At 43.1% G+C, this 9,061-nt stretch overlaps 1 long non-coding RNA gene across 1 annotated transcript in view; it reads left to right on the top strand.

Moving 5' to 3' along the window:
* Window positions 1-4,291: 4,291 nt before the first annotated feature.
* Window positions 4,292-9,061, top strand: part of LOC134761801 (uncharacterized) — a 64,478-nt gene continuing 59,708 nt past the window's right edge. The window contains exons 1-3 of the long non-coding RNA XR_010140948.1: window positions 4,292-5,446; window positions 6,661-6,779; window positions 7,450-7,536. This is a non-coding gene — a long non-coding RNA (uncharacterized LOC134761801). The remainder of the gene's footprint in view (window positions 5,447-6,660; window positions 6,780-7,449; window positions 7,537-9,061) is intronic.

Below are 9,061 nucleotides of genomic sequence, written 5' to 3'. Positions count from 1 at the left end.
TGACTTCCACAAGGGTTGAACTAGTTTACAGTCCCACCAACAGTGTAAAAGTGTTCCTATTTCTCCACATCCTCTCCAGCACCTGTTGTTTCCTGACTTTTTAATGATTGCCATTCTAACTGGTGTGAGATGGTATCTCATTGTGGTTTTGATTTGCATTTCTCTGATGGCCAGTGATGGTGAGCATTTTTTCATGTGTTTTTTGGCTGCATAAATGTCTTCTTTTGAGAAGTGTCTGTTCATGTCCTTCGCCCACTTTTTGATGGGGTTGTTTGTTTTTTTCTTGTAAATTTGTTGGAGTTCATTGTAGATTCTGGATATTAGCCCTTTGTCAGATGAGTAGGTTGCAAAAATTTTCTCCCATTTTGTAGGTTGCCTGTTCACTCTGATGGTAGTTTCTTTTGCTGTGCAGAAGCTCTTGAGTTTAATTAGATCCCATTTGTCAATTTTGGCTTTTGTTGCCATTGCTTTTGGTGTTTTAGACATGAAGTCCTTGCCCATGCCTATGTCCTGAATGGTAATGCCTAGGTTTTCTTCTAGGGTTTTTATGGTTTTAGGTCTAACATTTAAGTCTTTAATCCATCTTGAATTGATTTTTGTATAAGGTGTAAGGAAGGGATCCAGTTTCAGCTTTCTACATATGGCTAGCCAGTTTTCCCAGCACCATTTATTAAATAGGGAATCCTTTCCCCATTTCTTGTTTTTGTCAGGTTTGTCAAAGATCAGATACTTGTAGATATGTGGCATTATTTCTGACGGCTCTGTTCTGTTCCATTGATCTATATCTCTGTTTTGGTACCAGTACCATGCTGTTTTAGTTACTGTAGCCTTGTAGTATAGTTTGAAGTCAGGTAGTGTGATGCCTCCAGCTTTGTTCTTTTGGCTTAGGATTGACTTGGCGATGCGGGCTCTTTTTTGGTTCCATATGAACTTTAGAGTAGTTTTTTCCAATTCTGTGAAGAAAGTCATTGGTAGCTTGATGGGGATGGCATTGAATCTGTAAATTACCTTGGGAAGGATGGCCATTTTCATGATATTGATTCTTCCTACCCATGAGCATGGAATGTTCTTCCATTTGTTTGTATCCTCTTTTATTTCCTTGAGCAGTGGTTTGTAGTTCTCCTTGAAGAGGTCTTTCACATCCCTTGTAAGTTGGATTCCTAGGTATTTTATTCTCTTTGAAGCAATTGTGAATGGGAGTTCACTCATGATTTGGCTCTCTGTTTGTCTGTTATTGATGTATAAGAATGCTTGTGATTTTTGCACATTGATTTTGTATCCTGAGACTTTGCTGAAGTTGCTTATCAGCTTAAGGAGATTTTGGGCTGAGACGATGGGGTTTTCTAGATATACTATCATGTCATCTGCAAACAGGGACAATTTGACTTCCTCTTTTCCTAATTGAATACCCTTGATTTCCTTCTCCTGCCTAATTGCCCTGGCCAGAACTTCCAACACTATGTTGAATAGAAGTGGTGAGAGAGGGCATCCCTGTCTTGTGCCAGTTTTCAAAGGGAATGCTTCCAGTTTTTGCCCATTCAGTATGATATTGGCTGTGGGTTTGTCATAAATAGCTCTTATTATTTTGAGATACGTCCCATCAATTCCTAATTTATTGAGAGTTTTTAGCATGAAGGGTTGTTGAATTTTGTCAAAGGCCTTTTCTGCATCTATTGAGATAATCATGTGGTTTTTGTCTTTCGTTCTGTTTATATGCTGGATTACATTTATTGATTTGCGTATATTGAACCAGCCTTGCATCCCAGGGATGAAGCCCACTTGATCATGGTGGATAAGCTTTTTGATGTGCTGCTGGATTCTGTTTGCCAGTATTTTATTGAGGATTTTTGCATCAATGTTCATCAAGGATATTGGTCTAAAATTCTCTTTTTTTGTTGTGTCTCTGCCAGGCTTTGGTATCAGGATGATGCTGGCCTCATAAAATGAGTTAGGGAGGATTCCCTCTTTTTCTATTGATTGGAATAGTTTCAGAAGGAATGGTACCAGCTCCTCCTTGTACCTCTGGTAGAATTCGGCTGTGAACCCATCTGGTCCTGGACTTTTTTTGGTTGGTAAGCTATTGATTATTGCCACAATTTCAGCTCCTGTTATTGGTCTATTCAGAGATTCGACTTCTTCCTGGTTTAGTCTTGGGAGGGTGTATGTGTTGAGGAATTTATCCATTTCTTCCAGATTTTCTAGCTTATTTGCATAGAGGTGTTTGTAATATTCTCTGATGGTAGTTTGTATTTCTGTGGGATTGGTGGTGATATCCCCTTTATCATTTTTTATTGCATCTATTTGATTCTTCTCTCTTTTTTTCTTTATTAATCTTGCTAGCGGTCTATCAATTTTGTTGATCCTTTCAAAAAACCAGCTCCTGGATTCATTTATTTTTTGAAGGGTTTTTTGTGTCTCTATTTCCTTCAGTTCTGCTCTGATTTTAGTTATTTCTTGCCTTCTGCTAGCTTTTGAATGTGTTTGCTCTTGCTTTTCTAGTTCTTTTAATTGTGATGTTAGGGTGTCAATTTTGGATCTTTCCTGCTTTCTCTTGTGGGCACTTAGTGCTATAAATTTCCCTCTACACACTGCTTTGAATGCATCCCAGAGATTCTGGTATGTTGTGTCTTGGTTCTCGTTGGTTTCAAAGAACATCTTTATTTCTGCCTTCATTTCGTTATGTACCCAGTAGTCATTCAGGAGCAGGTTGTTCAGTTTCCATGTAGGTGAGCGGTTTTGAGTGAGATTCTTAATCCTGAGTTCTAGCTTGATTGCACTGTGATCTGAGAGACAGTTTGTTACAATTTCTGTTCTTTTACATTTATTGAGGAGAGCTTTACTTCCAAGTATATGGTCAATTTTGGAATAGGTGTGGTGTGGTGCTGAAAAAAATGTATATTCTGTTGATTTGGGGTGGAGAGTTCTGTAGATGTCTATTAGGTCCGCTTGGTGCAGAGCTGAGTTCAATTCCTGGGTATCCTTGTTGACTTTCTGTCTCGTTGATCTGTCTAATGTTGATAGTGGGGTGTTAAAGTCTCCCATTATTAATGTGTGGGAGTCTAAGTCTCTTTGTAGGTCACTCAGGACTTGCTTTATGAATCTGGGTGCTCCTGTATTGGGTGCATATATATTTAGGATAGTTAGCTCTTCTTGTTGAATTAATCCCTTTACCATTATGTAATGGCCTTCTTTGTCTCTTTTGATCTTTGTTGGTTTAAAGTCTGTTTTATCAGAGACTAGGATTGCAACCCCTGCCTTTTTTTGTTTTCCATTTGCTTGGTAGATCTTCCTCCATCCTTTTATTTTGAGCCTATGTGTGTCTCTGCACGTGAGATGGGTTTCCTGAATATAGCACACTGATGGGTCTTGAGTCTTTATCCAGTTTGCCAGTCTGTGTCTTTTAATTGGAGCATTTAGTCCATTTACATTTAAAGTTAATATTGTTATGTGTGAATTTGATCCTGTCATTATGATGTTAGCTGGATATTTTGCTCGTTAGTTGATGCAGTCTCTTCCTAGTCTCGATGTTCTTTACATTTCGGTATGATTTTGCAGTGGCTGGTACCGGTTGTGCCTTTCCATGTTTAGCGCTTCCTTCAGGAGCTCTTTTAGGGCAGGCCTGGTGGTGACAAAATCTCTCAGCATTTGCTTGTCTGTAAAGTATTTTATTTCTCCTTCACTTATGAAGCTTAGTTTGGCAGGATATGAAATTCTGGGTTGAAAATTCTTTTCTTTAAGAATGTTGAATATTGGCCCCCACTCTCTTCTGGCTTGTAGGGTTTCTGCCGAGAGATCCGCTGTTAGTCTGATGGGCTTCCCTTTGATGGTAACCCGACCTTTCTCTCTGGCTGCCCTTAACATTTTTTCCTTCATTTCAACTTTGGTGAATCTGACAATTATGTGTCTTGGAGTTGCTCTTCTCGAGGAGTATCTTTGTGGCGTTCTCTGTATTTCCTGAATCTGAATGTTGGCCTGCCTTGCTAGATTGGGGAAGTTCTCCTGGATAATATCCTGCAGAGTGTTTTCCAACTTGTTTCCATTCTCCCCGTCACTTTCAGGTACACCAATCAGACGTAGATTTGGTCTTTTCACATAGTCCCACATTTCTTGGAGGCTTTGCTCGTTTCTTTTTATTCTTTTTTCTCTAAACTTCCCTTCTCGCTTCATTTCATTCATTTCATCTTCCAGGGCTGATACCCTTTCTTCCATTTGATCGCATCGGCTCCTGAGGCTTCTGCATTCTTCACGTAGTTCTTGAGCCTTGGTTTTCAGCTCCATCAGCTCCTTTAAGCACTTCTCTGTATTGGTTATTCTAGTTATACATTCTTCTAAATTTTTTTCAAAGTTTTCAACTTCTTTGCCTTTGGTTTGAATATCCTCCCGTAGCTCGGAGTAATTTGATCGTCTGAAGCCTTCTTCTCTCAGCTCGTCAAAGTCATTCTCCGTCCAGCTTTGTTCCGTTGCTGGTGAGGAACTGCGTTCCTTTGGAGGAGGAGAGGTACTCTGGTTTTTAGAGTTTCCAGTTTTTCTGCTCTGTTTTTTCCCCATCTTTGTGGTTTTATCTACTTTTGGTCTTTGATGATGGTGATGTACAGATGGGTTTTTGGTGTGGATGTCCTTTCTGTTAGTTTTCCTTCTAACAGACAGAACCCTCAGCTGCAGGTCTGTTGGAGTACCTGGCCGGCCGTGTGAGGTGTCAGTCTGCCCCTGCTGGGGGGTGCCTCCCAGTTAGGCTGCTCGGGGGTCAGGGGTCAGGGACCCACTTGAGGAGGCAGTCAGCCCGTTCTCAGATCTCCAGCTGCGTGCTGGGAGAACCACTGCTCTCCTCACAGCTGTCAGACAGGGACATTTAAGTCTGCAGAGGTTACTGCTGTCTTTTTGTTTGTCTGTGTCCTGCCCCCAGAGGTGGAGCCTACAGAGGCAGGCAGGCCTCTTTGAGCTGTGGTGGGCTCCACCCAGTTCAAGCTTCCAGGCTGCTTTGTTTACCTAAGCGAGCCTGGGCAATGGCGGGCGCCCCTCCCCCAGCCTCGCTGCCGACTTGCTGTTTGATCTCAGACTGCTGTGCTAGCAATCAGCGAGACTCCGTGGGCGTAGGACCCTCTGAGCCAGGTGCGGGCTATACTCTCCTGGGGCACCGTTTCCTAAGGCCGTCGGAAAAGCACAGTATTCGGGTGGGAGTGGCCCGATTTTCCAGGTGCCGTCTGTCACCCCTAGAAGGGGAACTCCCTGACCCCTTGCGCTTCCCGAGTGGGGCAATGCCTCGCCCCTGCTTCGGCTGGCGCACGGTGCGCTCACCCACTGACCTGCGCCCACTGTCTGGCACTCCCTAGTGAGATGAACACGGTACCTCAGATGGAAATGCAGAAATCACCCGTCTTCTGCGTCGCTCGCGCTGGGAGCTGTAGACCGGAGCTGTTCCTATTCGGCCATCTTGGCTCCTCCCCCAGTAAGAAATTCTTATTTTTCTTATTATTAGAGTATTTATATGTAAAGGTTGGTTTACCCACATTTGATGTCAATGCAGCTTTCCTTGTTTGTTTACATGTGAGATCTACCTTTAATGCTGTCACCCACCTCCTTCAATCATTCTACCCTTTGCCTCTCCTGCCCAGCAGTTTTGGTTCTAAGGCTCTGGGGCTGCCCCAGGGAACAAACTAATGAGTCCTTCCCTGGACCACTCATCACAGAATGGGGTAGAAAAAGGGATACTCTGCCAGGCATGGTGGCTTACGCCTGTAATCTCAGCACTTTGGGAGGCCAAGGTGGGAGGATTGCTTGAGCCTAGGAGTTTAAGACCAGACTGGGCAACATAGTGAAACCCCATCTCTACAAAAAATAAAAATATTAGCTGGGCATGGTGGCATGCGCCTGTAGTCCCAGCTACTTGGGAGGCTGAGGTGGGAGAATCACTTGAGCCAGGGAGATGGAGGCTGCAGTGAGCTGTGCTTGTGCCACTGCACTCCAGCTTGGACAACAGAGCAAGCTCTTGTCTCAGAAAAGAAAAAAAAAAAGAAAGAAAAGAAAAGAAATGAAAAGAAAAAGGGCTACTCCCAGATCACACTGGCTCTAGGTAGAGATTCTGAAACTAAATGAGGTTTCTCTCTAAAATAATGTTTCTCAAATTGAAGTTCATGGACCACTCTATCACTTTGTTAAAATGCAGATTCCTAAGGTCCTGCCCAGGGCTTTTGGAGCAGAATCTTTCTTTGGTTGGGTGGCGGGTTGGGGGCGGGGGTGGGATAGGAATATACATTGTAATAAGCACCTAGGTTATTCCTTGTGTGTTTGTTTACATGTGAGATCTACCTTTAATGCTTTAATTTCCAGTGTAGTTTCCAAGCTTGCCCAACTATGGAGTGGCCTGAAGGGTGCTTAGTAAAGATAGAAGTTCCTGGGCCCATCCCAGAATATCCAGTGGTGGGGCCTGAGGATGTGTACTTTTAAGAAGCACCCTCAGATGCCTCTAAGAAATGAGTCAGGGAAATATTGCTCTAGAGTGACTGGCCAGTGATGTGCTCAGTGTTGTTGTTGGTCACAGTAATGCGGTAGGGGTAGGGGTTAGGGAGGGGCTTGGAGGTATCAATGATCCAGAGAGTGACCTGGGTCGAGTTGAGCCTCCCTTGTGAGGACTCACCTTTGGCTTTCTAATGTCTCCTTCAGGTATGGTGGTCTATGTCCCGCCGTTCCCACAGTGCTTGAGGTAGGAATGCCAATCTGAAGAGAGGAGGCAAGCCCGAGAGCAAATAGTGAAGCTTGTGGGCAGAGACCAGCAATCCCAGGTGAGCTGTCATGGGACCCTGGATAAATGGAAAGAATAACTGCTTATATAACAGCCAGCCCTGGCCCTCTGTCGTATCCTGGTTGCAATTCCTGCCTATGGTTTTTTCCTAAATTGCCTCCTTTCCTTAAGACAGTCTGGGTAGGTTTGTAACTCAAATTACTTTACCTAAAACTATGTCCTACCACCAGGAGCTGGCCTTTGGTGACCTGTGACTGAACTGCACCTCACGTACCCCCCTTCTGTGCCTCTGCAGCTAGATTCGCTCTCTCAGAGCTCATGGTGTATCCCAGCTTCCCCTCGGCAGCACCTGCCAGTGATGACAAGCCATCCTGCCTTATGCCCAAGTTTTGATCTGTGGCAAGCAGAACAGTAACGCTTCAACCTCATGTTTCATTGACAGACATGGCTACCAGCTTGACAAACATAATAGTTTTAGAGATGCTCTCTTGAGACATTCATCCTCTTCCCATGATCGTCTTCTTCCAGCAAAGCTGGACAATGCTCCTCTTATGCTGCCCACCCAGTGATGAGAAGGCAGCCTACAACCAGACAGCAAAGTGTGTCTCTCTGTCTTTATGTGGTGCCTGCCTCTGCCGTTTGCCCCCATCTACCGTTGCACCTGACCTACCCCTCAAGACAACACTGCTTTTTTCTTTTCTTTCTTGTAGGCATTAGCTATGATCCAAAGGGCGCTAGAAGAGCGTGTTTTATCACATTTCAGCCAGCAAACATTTGATGATGCCAGCCTCCTCCAGGTGAGATATTGCAGTAGACTCAGGGGGCATTCAAAGATAAATAAAGTCCAACTAAGAAATTAATTCAAATGAAGAATGCTGTGGCATTCCACTGGGTGACATATCCAAGGACCAGCCATGCTATAAAAAATATGAGTCAGGATATTAAGCAGAGAAAAAATGTCGGAACTTTTGGTTGCAATATGTGTGTGTGTTTCTATATTTGTATCTACAGAATACTGAAATCTTATTAGGAAAGTACATCAGTCATGTGCATTGTATCAAGTACTGTGTTGCCAGCTGCCCTAAACCAACTTGATCATTTACAACTGTTGGGTTCTTTTAGTGAATAATGGTGATTTCCAATGACTAAGGGAAGTGGAAGGTTTTAGGTCTCCTTACTGACAAACTCACTACCAGGAAGTAAATTACAAGGAAAGCAAATCTCAGACCAAATCCTGCAACAAACACACACACAGGCACAAATTTATTAACCCATAAACACAAAGAGAGTCATACAATATGCTCTTATTGGCTCCCTCCCTTGGACCCTCTGCCAGATACCTTTCATACCATTTCACTTTGGCAGATACAGCAGTATTCTCTAGGGAGGATCAGCTAGACATCAAATCAGAATCAGACAATAAATCCTCTGATAAGAGATGGGACACAGGACCAAATGGAACTTCTAAACTAAGTTGAGTCTATCTGGTGAAATTCAAAAAGCTAATATTAACTCATTTCCTGCTTTTTGGATTTTTTATTTAATAGGGCCCTATCCTAGAGGGTAGTGAATATAGATAGACCTTTTGCCCTAAATGCAGGGAAGGAGAGAGATCTAATATTAGAAAATGCTGGAGAAAGAAGTATAGGTTTTTCTACAGAATGGAAGAAAATTATTGCAATCTACACATCTGACAAAGGTCTAATATCCAGAATCTACAAGGAACTCACACAAATTTACAAGAAAAAAAATCCTATCAAAATTGGGCAAAAGTTTGAGCAGACACTTCTCAAAATAAGACATTTATGCAGCCAACAAACATACTACAAAAAGCTCAACATCACTGGTCATTAGAGAAAAGCAAATCAATACCACAGTGAGATATCATCTCATGCCAGTCAGAATAGTGATTATTGGCCGGGTGTGGTGGCTCACGCCTGTAATCCCAGCACCTTGGGAGGCCAAGGCGGGTGGATCACGAGGTCAGGAGATTGAGACCATCCTGGCTAACACGATGAAACCCCGTCTCTACTAAAAAATACAAAAAAAAAAAAAAAAAAAATTAGCCAGGCATGGTGGCAGGAGCCTGTAGTCCCAGCTACTCGGGAGGCTGAGGCAGGAGAATGGCATGAACCCAGGAGGCAGAGCTTGCAGTGAGCAGAGATCACGCCACTGCACTCCAGCCTGGGTAGCAGAGCGAGACTCTGTCTCAAAAAAAAAAAAAGAAAAAAGAATAGTGATTATTAAAAAGTCAAAAAAAATAGTTGCTGGCAAGGTGTGAAGAAATAGGAACACTTTTACACTATTGGTGGGAATGTAAAT

Source organism: Pongo abelii, chromosome 1 (genome assembly GCF_028885655.2).
Source record: "Pongo abelii isolate AG06213 chromosome 1, NHGRI_mPonAbe1-v2.0_pri, whole genome shotgun sequence".
NCBI classification, from domain to species: Eukaryota; Metazoa; Chordata; class Mammalia; order Primates; family Hominidae; genus Pongo; species Pongo abelii.
This window is presented reverse-complemented; position numbering and strand designations above follow the sequence as displayed.